Consider the following 17,483-nt stretch of genomic DNA (forward strand, 5'->3'; position numbering starts at 1 on the left):
TAGGGAATCGAGTTGGTTACTCCTAGCACAGACCTCATTACTGTGATTCTTCTAAGCAGCACTTTGGTCTCCCCACCTAAACACAGAGCATCTGTGCTAGTTACAGGATGGAAGCTCCTTTCTAAAGATTTCTATTTTTATGCCATAAGTACAAGGACGGTTTGACCCACTGTTACCTGCACAGACCACCAAAAAATTAGATACTGGGGAAGTGAGGCAGTGGCTAAATTGGTTGGGTACAGATTGGAAAAATGGCCTTCTCCACGGTGGATTTGATGCTCTGTAAGAATCTTGCTGTATTGTGGGAATGTGCAGGGGTGAGGAACATATTTCCTCTTTGCTTCTGAAATGGCAGCTGAAGACATTGCAGTGACAGTGGTGCTACTCAGTAATGGCCACGTGTACTGTGTCAAATAAAAAGAATAATAATAATTTTGGGAAGCTCAATAATAAAAAGCAACTTCATTTTGAAAAGCAAAAGATCATCCCTCCCCAAATACCCCAAAGACTTTTCCAGGCAGGGAGCACAGCTCTGCTGTTGCAGCTGCTTTGGGAAGAAGGCACTTGCAGGACTGGAACAGCAATAATCCAAACGGCCCCTTTGGCCACCGCTGCCTGCTGAGTCTTGAGGGCTCTGTGGTGCCAAAATGCAAGTGCTTCAGAGTGGCTGTACGCAGCAACCAGACCTGCCTCCTAGGGGACGATTTACTGTGTACTTTCTAGACCACGGACTTACCTCAGCTTTAGACTGTAAATTTTGTAGGAAAAATTGATAAACCTGCGAGAGCCACAGTCTCGACAGAGATTTCCAGGTACTTCTAATATGATTCTTCTGAGGGAGTGACTGCAGGCTTAGGCTTCCAAGAATCCTCCGACAGCCCAGCATGTACAAGCACTTTGACCCTTATCGCAAGCAGTCCCACCCTTCCCTGAGTTATTGAGCTCAAGAGCTTAGCAATGAGCATTTGCAGGGCCCTTACTTACCATGATAAAGTATCGATATTAAAATTGTGCTTGGTTTTGGGGGTTTAATTTCTGCATATACTATTTTTTCTATGTCTTTTATGTGCAATCATATACCAGGAGTTGGGTTATTTAGTCCCCAAAAATGTTTTCAGCTCTCTGCTATGGCACAAAGAGTGACTGATTGTCAAAGCAGAGGGGATAGAAAGCTGTGGCAACCCTGATGATGAGGGCAAGGACTATCATGATAGCTCCCTAAATTCCTACCGTTGTGGATTTAGGTGTATTGTAACTATATATTTGCAACAGGCATTTACAGGTGGCTCCTAGTCATAAGATGCAAAGGAGCACCCACTAGAAATTGAACTCTGCATTCTTCATGGCTCAGGTTTCCAGTAATATCTCCAGGAAAATTATGGTATCTGTGCCAGTTCCTTGGCTTCCAAGTTTCAGGTCATGGAATTCAAAAGTTTCTTTAGGCGAAATTCAGCTCAGCAAGAAGGATGCAAACTTTACTTTTCATGACACCGTTTCCCCAAAGCAAAATTGGTCTTTTTGCAGAATTTTAATGGATATGTGACTTAGAAGGAAAAGAGTTTGGGGATGCTTTGACAAGATGGCATCAAATAAATGGTAAGTTTAAAAAACAAAATGTTGCTTTCCACTTTAGGTAGTGTATAGCTGCTAGCTACCTTCTGCAGTGGACACTGGGGTTGCAGGGATTGATGGCTGTGCTGGAACGAGAACTTCAGGGTACTTCTAAAACTCTAAAATTCAGTTTTCTGCTCTGACTGTTAGCATCCCTTAATCCTGTTTACTCCTCAGCCTGGATTCTTCAATGTTTTATGTTCTGAAATTGTAGGGGATGGTAGGATCTGGTAGAGATTTGTCATTTATTCCTCAATAATGTCACTGTCTCCTATAATTTGGTCATTGATACATAGGCTAATAATTTCTGTAGTTAATGGAATGACTGAGAACATGGATTTTGTTGTCCCTTGTTTAGTAAATCCTATAACCCAAAGTTATATATATGTTGTATGTATTAATTTTAATATTTAAAACCAGCACAGCCACATCATGGGAGGTGTCTAGCAATAGATGAAGTTTCCAAATTGTTGTTAAAACAAAGAAAAAAAAGGTGCCTTCCACAAACAAACACCACTTTTTTACTTCATGTAATTAAGTTGTGAAATTCAAAATAATACTAAGATAATTATGATTGCTTGCTGTAAATCTGCGTAGATTTGGCGCTCTCTGATTTTTTTTTTTTAATGCGTTATAAAGGTTAGTTTACTGTCCGTGGACTGAATCCTTCTTGCATTACACATGTGACTAAATCCCTGGGGCCTAGTGACCAGAAAAAAAGACCCAGAAAGGCATTAAAAGAGTTTAGCCCATTCAGCTGCGAAGTCATCTTACACATATTTTCCCCCGAACTGGTTTTGTGTATGTTATTGTCAAATATGAATCTGCAGAATATCTCCTGGTCTGGAACCCTGCCCCCTTAGAGCAGTCAGCAGTTCTCCTGCAGCCTTGCTTAGCAGCTGGTACGTGCATGTATTGGGGTCTATGCACTGTGCTGTTTTCCTAAGCAATAATTTTCATATTTATTTTCACACTTAATTATTTTACATAGCTCATTTGTTTCCAGCATCAGGCTGCATCTGTTCCTCCCTTTTATTTTTTTTTAAGCTGCCTGCATAATTTGGAAAGTTATCAATAGTGTGCAATCACTAAAGCAAAACAAAGATAAAAATTAATCTAAGCTTACTTCATCTATGGTATTGAAAGACAGTGAGATCTATGGGTCATAATATGTAGATGTAGGGATATCCTCATAGTAAATGAACCAGTTTTAATGTCTAGATAAATAGCTGTATACTTATAAATTAAATCTGTTTATATCCAACTAGTCCAACTTGCTAAGGAACATCAAAATTTTGAATCCCTTTAAAAGTGATTTTTCAGAACACGAATATTCTGTATAAACTTCTGTTGTACTATTTGAAATGGAAACGGGCCGTGAAGTCTGCCAACTCATCTTTCATGTGCCTTTCCCACTGATGTCTCTCTGCAGAATCAAGCTTGCACAGCAGAGTGTTTCTGTGTTCCCTTTTACATGTGGTCCTCATTAAAAAAAATACAATGAAGTTTAGCTGTGGTGAAATTATTTATTTGATTTTTTTTTTTTAACTGGTGCAAAAAGTAAATATGTTTACTGTGTTCCTTTCCATTCAGTGTATTTCCTTTTTTAAGCTCCATTTGTGTTCAACAAGACAGTCTCTTTCTCCAAGATTAACATTTCTTATGATTGTTCCTGACAGAGGATTTACTTTCAGAGGCCCTGCTAAGGATAACCAAAAAAGGGCATGTAGCAAGACAGTTTTGGCAGCTTGCACGAATTTTCGGAGCTTTTTAGGTCTTGGTTTTCTGATGAGTGGCTTCCTGAGCATGCCTAGGGAATGACAGGCATCTCTGCAGGCAGGCTGAACCCACCTTGGCTTGTGCGTAGTCATTGGCTGCCTATTAGAATAAATTGAGGACAATGCATACCGCTGCCTGCCAATTGTAAACATAAGGGATATGTATTCACTTAGCATTGACTTTTGGGAGGGGCCAAGGAAAAGCTGTAGTTTTATTGAATAGGGCTGTGTGTGAGGCTGCTGGTGTGTGCCTTTCTTGCTGTGCTCCTGCCCAAGCAGCCAGTTACTCATTTCCTTCCTACTAGTTGAAAACTTTTCAGCCACAGAGGTAAGGGCTTAAGATATGTATTTGTCTGGGAGTGAGCTGGTCTGACCGCGTTTGCGTTATGGCTAGAGATTAAGCAGCATGCGAAATCTAACGAGCTGTGGGAATAGTGCGAAAGTGTCTGATTTTTCCTCCCCTCTTCTCTCTGTGCCACCCCTCCTTCCAGATGTTCACGGTGAACTAAGGGAGATATCTGTGCTGGGCGGGTGGAGGGGGTGCATGCTTGCCCACCCCAGCAGACCCTAATGCAGAGATGTGGGGGCAAGGATCTGGGTGCAGGGCAGGATCTATGCTGGTACCACCCTGTGTGAGATCCTGCAACGGGCTTGTTAGTGGAGAAATAACCTATCTATCCTTTCATTATTTTTTTTTTAAGGAGAAAAAAAAAAAAGGAATTGCAGTGAAAAAGTTTTTAGTGTGGTAATGTCCGGTGAATTTCTTTTAATTTTGCAACTTAATACCTGGGCTTTCAGGGCAGCCTGACTGTAAAGGCAGTCTCCCGGCGTAACTGATACAGATACAGTAAAGCTCTGGTTAATGTAACTGATCTGATACTTGCTGAAGCAGATGTCCATCGTGGCAGCCTTTCATAGAAGTATTGTTGACAATAGATGGCATCCGTTTTTGTCTTCAGCATTCAACATGCACAGCAGCGTATTGCCAGAATGTTTCTTGTGAAGTTGTCTTTCCTGTTAAAAGGGGGAGAAAAAATGCACTTGGGTGGGACCGGAGCTCTTAAAAGTCTGGGTCTGTGTGTTTGTGTCAGAGCGCTGCTGGGGAGAGCCCGCGAGCAGGCTCTCCTTCCCACCTCCTTTGACATGCTTGGGCAGTTTGAAAGCGTTGTGCAAGGCTGGCTGCTGATAGCATGATAGACTGCATAGCAGGGAATTTCTCAGAGAAAGAGCTGGGGAAATGAAGGGAGGGATGAAGTTAGCTGCAGATGGATACTTGGGAGCAGCAGACATTGACCAAACTAGTAACCTCTGGCCAGACCTGCACCGATAGAATTAACTTTTTCATATATTGCTTGGAGAAATGGGCAAGATCGCTGTCTTAAATTGACTTTTTCTGGAGTATTTGTCTTCAGAGGAATATTTATTTTCAGAGTATGCCATTTTTATGCAATTTTGCCTAGCTGAGAAGGCTTATTTTGCCAAGAGGTGTACGGGAGAATAATTTGTGAAAATAGCACATTCCCTCCTTGGCAGCAGTTCAAAGAAAATAAGGAGACAAAGTGTTTCTTTTGTGAGAACAGTGTATTTATTATCATTTGTCTATTCTAGGTGCCATACTGTGAATGATTGTGCTTGTATCGTTTGCTGTCAGAGAACCCTGGGACCCTGCATCCATTCTTTCTCTGTCTCATTAAATGTAGCAGTAGGTTCTGTGTGCATGTATGCATCTGCAAACAAGTTTCATACCTTTTTCTCCCGCCTTGGAGAGACAGGATGGGGTCCTAAAACTACATATGCCAAAACCAATGAAATGAACTGTTTTAACATAAATTACAAATGGAGTGACACTTCAAGGAATCTAGTGGTCCATTTGCGTAATTAAATTGCCTTTAAGGAAAAAGTAGGTCTGAACGATTCTCAACATATTTGAAGAAAGTACAGGTCTACCTTTCTTTGGGAGGTTTTCTGATAGGCAGATATATTAGTCAATAAAACTTGAACACGTTAACATATTATGTAAATCATTACGGCAGTGGAGGAATACCAGAGAAGATGCCTGTGAACAAGACATTAAAGTGAAATAATTTGTATTTCCTGAAAGCTCCTATTTGTTGCAGCATGCAATGACAAGAGGATCAATTCCACAGCCTTCATTCACAGGATTAGTCTTGGTGAAATCAATACTGTCATTAACAGATGCAGGATCTGATGCAAGGGGAGTCTTGTGTACTCAATATGCTTTGACAGTGAGTGATGTAAGCATGTATTAGGAGAATAAGGGGATTTTCCACAATTGCTACTTCATACGCTCACAGCATTATTCTGACACAGAGCAGCCTGGGAAAGGGGTAACTTCCCCTGTGCTCTTATTTCTTGTTCAACACTGATATGCAATGCAGTAGTTACACTGAAAGCTAGGTGATTTGAAAGGAGAGGGGGGCTGTTAAGTTCCTCTGGCTGATGTTAGAGGGAAAACTGAAGTACATTAGGATGGGAAGATTTCTTATTCCTCAAAGTCTCATTCATGGGGCCACACATGGCATGGAGGCATGCTGGTCAGTATCTGTCTGGAGCCACATGGGCTTAGGGTGCAGTGCTACTGATTCCAGGTGGTGAGACTAGAAAGACTGCTGACTGCCTGCTGGGAGGTAGCTCATATGAATAGAAAGATGACAGGGAAGACCTATCAAGTTGTTCTCCTTGTTTCACCCTTCCTTGCATGCAGCTAGAGTAGCCCTGCCTATGGGGGTGACCTCTTCATTGTGGAAAAATGAAAGCCTGCGGGACAAATAACATTTGAATGCCCTGGGAAGGTTTAAAATACTCTGATTTCTCAGTAATTTTTTATGTGAGACTTGTCCTGTTGGCTGCCTAAGTTATATTTGTATTAAAGATCAGTGGAGTTGTTAACCCCTACCCGCCAAGGGTACAACTTGGTACATTTGATTGCTTCGTGTGTACAAAGAGGGACAGGAAACCATATATGCATAAGAAAGAGAGGGCCAAGAGAGCATTAGCTGTCCATCTGGAGAGCTTGTCTGGACTCTTCTGGGTATTGGAGAAAGCACCAAAAATGGTAATAGGGCAGAACGGGAAGGGCAATCCTGTGAACCTTTCTATTGCCTTTGAGAGGAGCTTTATGGGGAGTTTGCAGGATTGGGCTCCAGGTGTACAAAGCCTGAGGCAGAGAGGTCTGTGACTGCAAAGAGTTGGAGTCTATCTTCAAAGCAAGTTTTCATTCTTTAAAAGTTGTCTCTTCTTAGTAACTACCCCCTGGCAGCTTGTAACAAGAAAGCTGCTTCCTTACTAGAGCTCTCACCTTCAGAAATGTGCATGTGCAGAGGCCGGTTTGCTGGCTTTGTAGCTCCTGGGTGGTTTAAAGTCCCAAGATCTGGTGAGAACAGGTTTTGGGGGCATCTGTACTGGAAACAAGGCACCTACCTATATGCTGGTACTTGCTCCTTCAGTGCTGGTGTTTTCTGAGAAGCTGTAGTTTTTGCACACCTCTAAACAGTTTGTCACGGATTTAGCTAAGGCTGAAATTTGACTCAAAGGCATATGAAGTTCAGATTAGATCTGACCTTTCTGGATGAAACACTGAGGTCACAGGACAGTTGAACTATGTAACAATTTCTTTTTGTCTTTCCCGATGCTTTTGTATACTTCTGCTAGGCCAGTGGGGAAAGACACTCAGAACGTTGTAATCTGGGATTCCTCCCACCCCCAGGGGAGCTTACTTCTACTGTTCTTGAAAGGGATTTGATTAACCAAAAAGGTTAGGGCATGTAATGCTAATACTTAGCTGCTAGCCCTGGTATGTTAGCTGTATGGTTTACATCCTGTGTAAGAAAGTGCTTCTTTTCATGTGTGGGTTGTTTTTTTTTTTTTTTTCTTTGGAACTGTGCATAGTGCTGATAAATGGTATGGGTCTGGCAGCCTGGCTGCCAAGCAGATACCAGCATTAGCATGTGGTCCCTACCACATCCCTCTCCCCAAGCATCACTGGTTGGCCCTGTGGGGAATGCAGCCTTCTGGGCTTCCTCGCTCACAAACCTCTGGACTTCTGCTCCTGTCTTGCAGCAACTGCTGTGCATCCAGCTACAGCAGTGCCCAGGCTTGCTGGGCTCCCCAGCAGTGAGGCGCCTGGGCTCTGAACTGGGGCACCCACCTCTGCCAGCTGTGGTCAGGAACCACCGCTGCTAACTGATGTCTCTTTCCCCCTCCCTGCCCCCTGAGAGGAGAAAACTCTGTACATGAAGCATAGGGCACCTCTGGATCAGAAGATCCTGCCTATAGCGGTGCTCATTGGTTTGAAGCCAGGAAGAAGTGCTTGCGGGGATTGGCCTGCTGGCTTGCAGCAGGGGCAGGAACAAAAAACTGAGGAAGCAGGGGAAGAGAGAAAGGAAAAATGTGGCTATATCTGAAGCCACTGGAGTAGTTTCTCCTTAGAATGTTTTCCTGTGGTCATAAATACCTGGTGAGTCACTTAATGACTGTGTGTCTGTTTCTGTATCTTCAAGTAAAGGATAACCTGTGCCTTTTTGAATTTAGCCCACGGGGATGCTGGGTCTTAGTTCATTAGTGTTCATAAAGAATTTTTAATACCAAAATACCAAGTTCAAGCACTGGCTAAAACTTTATTTTTGACTGACTTTCTTTTGCTCGTTCACACAAATATGTATTCTACTAAAAGTAACCTTTTCTAGATTGTGGGTGTAAAACTGCTGAAGCCCAGCGAATGAGGTGGAAGATGGGCCATGCTCAGTAGTTGACACTGAGCTGACATGTCTGGAGGAAGTTTCTTGTGGATTTAACTGCACTTGCTGTGTCTGAGACAGAGCCTTCCTGTGAAGTTGTCATGCATGTACCAAAAACACAGGATGACAGCTTTTACTTATGGTCCCGCCATAGTGTCATTAGCTTGGATGAGAAGCTATGAAGCAAGCTGCTGAACCCTTATCAGCTTGTCCAGTTTCATGTTGATGAGAGCAGTTGAAATTTTAACTCCTGGGGCCAGGCCATGCTGCAGTGGGGAAAATATTAGGGAAAGATTTCAGGCAATGGAAACAACATTACGTGTTTCCACACCCTCTTGTGTACAGAATACAAATAAAGAGCATTTCCCTTGAGGCTTGCTGTGGAGGGTGTGAAGCAAAGTGGAACCCACCCGTTCGCACATTTTCTGGTTTATATCCTTAAATGGCAAAAAAAATCTTTGGAATTTAGCTCATAGAAGGGTTATAAATAGATTTGTGGAGATAAAGTTTTGCTGTAAATGCTCTGGTTTTGGATCTGTTCAGAAGAGTAATTCTGTAAGCCAATAAATCTGAAGGGGGGTGTGTGTGCTGCTAAATGCAGGAGAACACTCTCATTGCACATAGAGGTGCATGTACGTGCATGTGTGCACATGCACTCCCCTCCCCACCTGCACTGACCCTCCCATTCTTCCTTCAAGCACGTGGTGATCTAAGGGACCGGGAAATCGCTTTTAAAAGTTAAGTAACTTGGGGTGATGGTGAACTAATGTTTATGATTCATCAGATTGCTAAGGGAGCCTGAACCCATGACAGCTCTGTAAACAAAGGTCCTGAGATTTGTTGGCAGCTTGTTTTATGTCCTTCTTCAAAGCAGCTGGCTCCAGCTAGGGAGAAGCTGTGCGGGGCTGGATGAACCTTTGCTGAGCCAGCACAGGAGCAGCGGTTCCTGTGCTCCTTCAGAAGTCAAGGTTTGGTCCTGCAGCCTTGTGCCAGTTGGATTCCAGTCATCTTCAAAGGGAGCTCTGCCCAAGTGAAGGAGTCTGTGATCAGGCCCTTGTTCGTTTCTTATTTGCAAGGCTTTGATGTTCATGTTGTCTTTCTGTGAATGCCACAGGGCATGTAACTACCCTTTTCCCGCTTCATTCTTTTCTTTGACAGCGAGCTCCCAAATGGTGAAATTGTCCTCCTCCCTTCCCCAGTTTTTCTTTTTTTGAGTCACAGTGTTCACCATGGTAAAATCTCTCTCTCGTCCCAGAAGTAAAGGCAGGAGCTTTTTTTAATCCCTCACCTTTTCAGAGGACCTAGCATGCTTGTTTGATAGCCCAGCTCATCACCTTCTAATTCCACCAGTTGTTCTGAGGACAATTTCTGCTCAGCTTTCTGGGATCAGCTGCAGATGGAGAAAAGGCTAGGGACATTGTTGTCTTAATGACCTAGTGATAACCTGCTTTCTTTTAGCAATTTCAAACGCTATTGAGCCAGGGGAGAATTTGGCTTTGCTCTGGCCTAGGCTCATAGGTTTGGAAAAGAAATTCTCAGAGCTCAGCTGCAACATGTAGAAGTGGGAGCGAGTTGGGTTAGCTCTGAGATCAGGGGAAGAGTTTGGTCAGCTCTCATTTACCTGCATAGCTTAACCTGCTGGTGCTGCAGGATGCCTCTAGTCAGCATCCTTCATAAGGAGGCTTTGGAGTGCTGCACCCTTGGGTCCTCAGAGAGGAGAGAGTTTGCTTCATTTTATGGCTTTGGGAACAGCTTAGCCCCATACACAGAGCCACACCCCTGCTATGAAAATGAGGGGTTTCATTCAGATGTCTGATAAGCCACAGCTGTTGCTTTGCCACTTCAAACAAAACTTGGATTATAAAGACTGAAGTGCAGCATTTTAATTGCTGTAAATATGAATAAGAGTGTTTAGGCAATCCAGATGATACTAAGCCAAGCATTTCTGTGGTTAATGTATATTACACTGACAAAAGCAGGCCAGCTGAGAATTTCCCTACTGCTCTCCCCAGTAACTTAAAACATCAATTGTCTGTTTTCTGCTGCATTGGTGAAAACGAGGGAGAAGTTTTAATGTGGGCATCAGTTGGCCTGAATCTGATCTTACTTTCAGCAGCTGTACGGTGATGTAAACCATATTGTTAGTTTAAGAAAAATATATTGGGACTGATCTCAGTTATCTTATTGCAGATCTGTTTGATTTCCTTGAGTTACTTAGAATTCACAGTGGGCTGCCTGCTATCAGAAGCTGGTCCTTTTTGTTTGGCTTTCTACACATCCCCTAAAGGATGACGGCAGCAGGAAATTGGGTCAAAATCCCAGTAACGAGCATTCACTGGGAAATGATATTTCATACAAGAGAGGGCACTGCAAACCCAGAAAGCCAGTAAAATTCCACTGCTCGTTTGCTCCCTGGTGATTAAAAGGCCCTGCCATATATGGGAAAGGTCTGAGCTTCATTCACTCTAACCACAATAGTAAATGGCTTATTCACTGGACACAGTATGCAATCAAGAAGCAATGCCTTATGACAATAAAAAGGAAAAGCAGCAACTTTTTCTTGCAGTTTATTTGCAGTTTTCTCTGCTGAGTGTTATTAAAGGCTCTGTAACTATTTTTTTGTTCCTTTATTTAGATCCCTGTAAACTGCAGTCAGTTTGGTTTGCCACTTAACCCTCCCCCCACAAAACCAGACATACCAGCCTATTTCCTCTCCTCCCCCCTATACAACCCAAACAAGAAAAAGACATTTCCTCTACCAGCATATATAAATGTAGCTCCTCTGCCTTCAGTGCATCTATTGTGGGTTTATAGGACTAAAGGCTGGGATTAGTAGACAAAATCTTATTCTCACCAGGTATAAAGCACTAACTTTAACAAGAGCAGTGATTAAATGCCAGTATTTCAGAGATGGTGATGAGACCACAGGAGTGAAGCAAATAGGAAATGTGAGGGTGCATGAATAGTGATGAGTTTTGGGGGAGGAAGAGAGGAATGTGCTTTGGATGGGAGTTGCAGAAGGGGTCCCCAGTGCTCCACACACCCTTCAGGGATTTTCCTTCCACCACATAAGTTTCTGCAGTGAAACCCCCACAGAAAACATTAAAACACAAAGTCATTGGAGCATTCTTGCTTTTCAGTTTATTTCATTTAGACATCAGTACTCTCTCTGCCATCAAAATCATGGGGATAAAGTAGTTGGTCTACTTGAATTTTATTTCATGAGGAGAAAGACCGTTAACTGTCTGCAGCAATAGAGCTTCCTAGGGTTGTCTCCTTGCTGCACATTTTCTGGAGGTTTTATTGTTTGTGTTACTTTGAGTACCTTAGAAATATGATGGTTGTGTCATATTGGTAGATTTAGACATTGTCTGGGAACCTACTCCTCTGTAATTTTGATGAAAACCACATCTGTGTGGCCAGAAGGGTTGATTGATCAGTCTGATCTCCCAGACTGCACGCTTCATTGTGCACCATCCAGTTATTCATGTTTTGATGCCACTTAAGCTGACATGGTTAAAACGGATGTTGTAGTAAGCCACAGGATAGCTTGGCTGGATTTGAAGCCAGTCTCCTGCTCCTTCAAAATGTTGTTGTGCCTCCCAGGAAGGATGACAGCTCTGTGACAGGGGTGTGGTTCAGCTTCTATTTTCCATATACAACTGGGCACCTCTACAATTTTCAACACGTGTAACAGATGATATGAATTTTTGTCCATGTCAAGAAAGTAGAGTTCCTTGCAGATGACCTGCCATAGGGTGATAACATTTACCTGGTAGTTTAGGCTAGTTATTGACTGGCAGCCTTCAAATGGTTTGGCTTCCAAGTACCAGAAAATTGCTTTTTGACACATGGCACTGCTTCTGTTTCTAGTGTTAAGGAGAACTGACCTTTCTGTTTCCTAGTCCTTTATGTCTGATACCTTTCTTCAATGAGGATAAGCTGGGTTTGGGTTTTTTAAATTATTTTTTTGCTAAAGGTGAAACTGGCTCCCTTAACTGCAACTGAAAGGTCAATATCTTTTACGTCAAAGAGAGGGAGGATGTAAATTAGGCTGCTTTTGAGATGTTGCTCTTTTTCATCTCTGGACAGCAGTACTTCTGAGGAGATGTTATTTGACCATTATAATGAAGTCATGCTAAGACATGCCTACTGAGGAACCCTAATCTGGCCAAAAGAAGCACTGTCAGGTTGTGACAGCTGCAATAGTAACACATGTGAACAGTAGTGTTTTCCAGCTCTTAGAAGGATCAAGGATAGCCAATCTGGGGACCAAAATAACTAGATATCTAATCTCTTTCACTTTTCTTCATTCAGGATTTGGACTGTGAGAAACCTTGCATTATGTCAGCTTCTTAAATGGCATCTGGATCCTCTGGAAAAAAGTACTCGAATAATAGGCACATTGAATGCAATAATTATTACTGCATGGCTGAAAACCCCCTTTTTTTCTTCTAATTTTACCATCCTTGGTCTTTCTAAGCCCAAATGGAAGGTGTGAGACTGCTCTGTTTTTCTTCTTCCTCTTAAAAGAGGGAAGTGTAAATGATGCATGCTTTGATGTAATTTTTGCTTTGCTTTCCTATCCTCTGAGTGATTTGTGGCCAAACTCAGTGTTGGCGCAATCTTGTCCTGGCTACCTGTAGAGAAGCTTTGCAGAAGTTTGTGTTGTTCAATTCTGCTGCTACTCACTGTCTATGGCTGGGAGTTCCCCTTGCCTTTGTTTGTTGGGGTCCTTCAGTAAAGGCTGTCAAATCGTCATTTTTACAAGGTAAGTTTTTTGATTTGCGTTAATGTTTTTTAGAACGACATCCTTCGCTGTTGTGCTGCTTGTGAGCTGCCTTAAAGCTTCAGTCCATTGTCTAACAAAGGACTTCCATAGTCAGTGAAGATGTTTAATGCTTCACCTTTCAAACCAAAAAGTTAGAATGTCATTCTTCGGCCATCTGCTCTAACAACCCAATTGTTCTTCCAAAATAGGCAGCATTTTTTTTTCCTGTTCACTACCTTCAAGTAATAGATGTGAGCTCCTTTCTTGGGGTCAATATATAGCAAACTTAATATGAACATGAGGGGAGGGAGTAATGGTGTGTTTGCCTTTATATCTCAGTATCTGATAAAGATTGGTTCATCTTTGCAAAAATGAAAGAACTTTGCTATATGTGTAGGAAATATGTTTCATTATAAAAGAACAGATTGGAGTGGTGACAGACTATGAATCTGACTTATATGACAAAATACAGTTATACGGTTCTGAAAGCCTGGAGACTGGTGTGATGAACTGGAAAAAACATTATAATCCGAGTACGTTATTTCTGTCTCTCCTGTGACCCTTCAAGGCAATGGAAAGGCACTGATGGAAAGGCTGTTGGCATCAGCAGGCAGAGAACTGGTTTCATCGATCTTGGTTCAGTGCTTAAAGGTCACTGAGGCTGAATTTAAATACTTATATTCAAGGCTTTCCCCTGATTTAAAATTAAATACCAGAACCTATAGACATATAAAGAAAACCCAAAACCCCCCAAAACACCACCACCAACAGAAAAACCCCCAAAGAACCCCACACAAAACCAAACACAAAAACTAAAAATGAAAACCTGGGAAAGACATAATTAGGTCATCTTGTCCCTTTCCTTTAGGCAATGCAGGATGATTCCCTAAAGTATATTCACACATGTTTTGTCCATAAACACCTCTGTTTATTAACAAAATACAATAAGCTGTAGTTTTGCAGTGAGGATTGGGGTAGTTTGCTGCACTTTCTAGTTTTTAGCAAGGGGAAATAGCTATCATTCTAAAATGTGTTTCTTGGCCCATGGATATTGCTCATGTGAATTCAAGCAAAAAAACCCTAATGAATGGAAACTTGTAGAAGAGTTAACGGCAGCTGGTTTTATTACGGACCATGGCTCTGACATGATCTCACACGAGTTTAATACCAGTGTTACCTCACTGAGTTCAATGGAACTGCTTTTCATTTGCAAGGGAGTAAATGAGGCCAAAATCAGACAGAGAGCTAGGGAGACTCTCTGATAGAGGGTTTTAGTTTGGGAAATCTGCTTTACATATATATAAAATATATGGGCGTATCTGCACACTGCAGTAAATGTGTCAGGCCACCTGGTAGAAAGGGGCCAAATTCTGCTTTGAATAGCACCTGTGTAAATCCAAAACAACCATAAGGGTAATGTGCCAGGGAGGGCCAAAGAAGAATCTAATTTTTTGAGTGCTGGACTGAATTTTTTTCATTGGATTTCTGAGGTTTCTTTGGTGAGATGGTTAGGAAGTATGGCAGAATAAGAGCGTTTTGTAGGGAGCTTCAGTTTCTCACTGCTTGATTTCAACTGTATCAAATTAAAAGAGAAGTTGTGTTGTCTGTTATGAAGCCAGCTCAGACAAAAGTACCCCGTGTGTAGTTATTCTGCCTTGAAACTGTCAAAGGAAGCAGTGAAATAAAAACTGTATATTTCTTGAGTCAAACCTCTCTTTAGAATTGTGCAATATTAGATCCTCCTCCAAGTTCAGTATTCAACTTAGCTAAATCTTGCAAAATTGTAGGAAGGTGGCTGTGCTCTATTGAAAGCGTAGCTTTGGTCTCAGAAAGGGAGAAGAGCTTTAACCCTTCTGCTGGACTTCAAGAAGTTTTATTTAAAAGCAAGATGCTTGGTGTTACAGCAACAGTCTGCATCTGAGAGATGGGCTTTGCTGTTGCCCTGGGTATGAGGAAACACAGTCGAAGACGTGACAGGTATTGATTAAGGGGGAAGAAAGTCTAGGGAGAGAGGTTTTTGTCGTCTTGGTTTCTTACTTCATGTGCTTTGGTCATCCTCTTGTACAGCAGCACCTGAGGTACAGGCACATATGGAACCAGAGCCTGCAGCCTCTTCAGTGTGAGATTTGAGATGTTGTGTTTTAGGGTTAGAGTTTAAAACAGCTCCCTTCATTTTAGCAGGATTTCCCAAACAGCGTAAGCACTGGTTTCAGATGCCTTTTATTTCGTTCAGTCTTGAAATGGTGATGTTTACCTGGTACATGGTGTAAAGGTTCATTGTAACGTGGTTTGCAGTGTGATGCTGTGCGCTCCCAGTGATGGAGAAAACACTTTAAGACTATGGAGAAATGCAGCGTTAACTTTAATTTTTACTTTACTTGAGGTCTTGAAGAAAAGCAGAACGATGGTAATTAAGCTTGATCGGTACGCCAAAATTGAGGGGGGGAAGGCAGTAAAGTATGGGAAATATTTTAAATGGCCCTATCTGCTTGTTTAAAAGGGAGCTCTTATGGAGTGGGCTTACAAGTCTCTTCTCAGTCTATTATAGGGTTCTTACTGTTCACTGAGCCAAAGCTAATTATACTGTCCACAGAAAAAGTGCAGCAGAAGCTAGTGTCCCTGTGGTTCATACAACTGCTAATTATTACCAGTGGTGATGCAGTAACGTGTTCTTAGAGAACTGGTCTGAGATCACCAACTTGTTTTACATCGGATGTTGCTCTGCCATCAGACAGAAATGACTTTGCTATAGATACAATGCTTTGCCAGATTCACAGTGGTAAGCATAAAGTAGAAGCCCTATTGCTCAGAGGATTTGTGATGCAGCTTTTAGTCGTCTCTGGATTTTCCTCCTAAGTCGATTTAGTGCTGCTGAGAGAGAGAAACCTCCAGTGGGAGAGCTCTCGTTTGAATACAGCATAGAAAAATTTTGTCCTGCTTTCTTCCAGTGTGCTTCCCACCCCCCTGCCCCTGGCCATATTCTTGTTTTAATATTGTGTTTAGCTGAACAGAGCTTGCCAAATTCAACCTGACCTGTATATGCTAAATAACATTGTGCATATTGTAGGTGCCTTCACTGAGACGAAAATGGCTGAGGTCATGTGGGAAGTCAGTGAAAGAGGTAGGGGCAGAGACCAGGACTTCTGTCTCCTGCAGCAAGACACACAGGTCTAAACTATGCTGTCCTCCCAGGGAATAATATTCATAGGCTTGCTATTCACTTACCTTTTTTTCCACACAGCTCCTGGGACTACCATACTGACTGCAAAAGAAGAGATAAGTAAGCAGGGGAGTTCTTGCCTGTGAAGAATGATTAAAATTTAAGGGCAGGTTAAACACATTTAGAAGTGCTAGAGAATAATAATAAAAAACCACAAGGTATTGAATACAGGGTTACCTGCTGAGAATTAGTCTATGTGAAGAAGACCTAAATAGGTGTTGTCTAGTGACTTGGATGTCACGAGATGTGATGCCTTTTAATGTATGCTGAATTTTCTCTTTGCTATTTAGTAAAGTATAAGGTTATTACGGAGTGTTATGGTATTTTGTCCAAAGGAGTCTGGCCACCCTTGATCAGGAAAAGTACAGGGTAAGAGACGCTGAACCAGATTGCTGCTGCTGGGAATACTAAGATGGTCTACATCCATGGAGCTGTGTTAGTACCACACTTACTGTATTGGAGTGCTTTTAAGGAATTCTTTTCTTCATAATTGCCTGGAGGTATTATCAGCAAATGGGCAATAGACTCTGTAGGCAGTGCATCTGTCATGCTGGTTTCAGAAAGCAGATGTGGCACAAAGTTCTCTGGCGCTAGAACTGGACTCAATGCAGGAATGAACCCTGGGTTGGAGAGAGAGCAGAATCTCAGACAGATGGTGTTGCATCCATTTTTGTCATGTCTAAAAGTGTCACATTAGTTGAAATGAGTGTGTCAAAAGTGAACAATTGTGATTTTATGCTAAAATGTGTCTATGACAGAGGAGGACAGGAATCTCCATGGAAATAGCTGAGTTCCTCATACAACTTCAGTACTGCCTGCTGCACAAGGAGCATAAAAGTATCTCTAAAATACCAGAAAGAAAAGCTTTATGTACCACATGTGACTTTGCATTTATACAGGTGCAACTGGCTTCAACTGAAGGGTCATTTTGATGAGATGGAATGTCTCATATCATCGATATAAATTACGTTTTGACATTTACACCAGTGGTAGAAAACAAACACACTCTGCTTGTGTTGGTGTTCTTGTGTGCATAAAAGAAGACCTGTCCTCCTTACCCGTATGCATTTTCTGTAAGGACATAATGCCCCTATTCAGTATTCATAAAGACGTAGTGGCTACCCACCTTGGATGCTTGATGAAGAGAGGCAGTTGCAGAATTCCACCCAGCTGAAATCACTGATTTTTGCAAATGGAAATTGTTTACATATTTTCTTCATTAAAAAGAAATGCAATTAGTGGTTTACAATGTTTAAACAGATAGCATCAGCTGAATCTTGTTCCAGTTCATTGCATGCTGTTTTAACATGACCTACAATATGCATATTACAAAAAATCTGACTGAG

The 17,483-nt window shown here is 42.0% G+C and overlaps 1 protein-coding gene across 4 annotated transcripts in view; it reads left to right on the top strand.

Annotated features, from left to right (window-relative positions):
- Positions 1-3,521: 3,521 nt before the first annotated feature.
- Positions 3,522-17,483, top strand: part of CALD1 (caldesmon 1) — a 202,596-nt gene continuing 188,634 nt past the window's right edge. For all 4 annotated transcript variants that reach the window (XM_064458948.1, XM_064458953.1, XM_064458939.1 and 1 more), the window contains exon 1: positions 3,522-3,717. The gene's annotated coding sequence lies outside the window, so the exon portion shown is untranslated. The remainder of the gene's footprint in view (positions 3,718-17,483) is intronic.

This window comes from Phalacrocorax carbo, chromosome 1 (genome assembly GCF_963921805.1).
Source record: "Phalacrocorax carbo chromosome 1, bPhaCar2.1, whole genome shotgun sequence".
In the NCBI taxonomy this organism is placed as follows: Eukaryota; Metazoa; Chordata; class Aves; order Suliformes; family Phalacrocoracidae; genus Phalacrocorax; species Phalacrocorax carbo.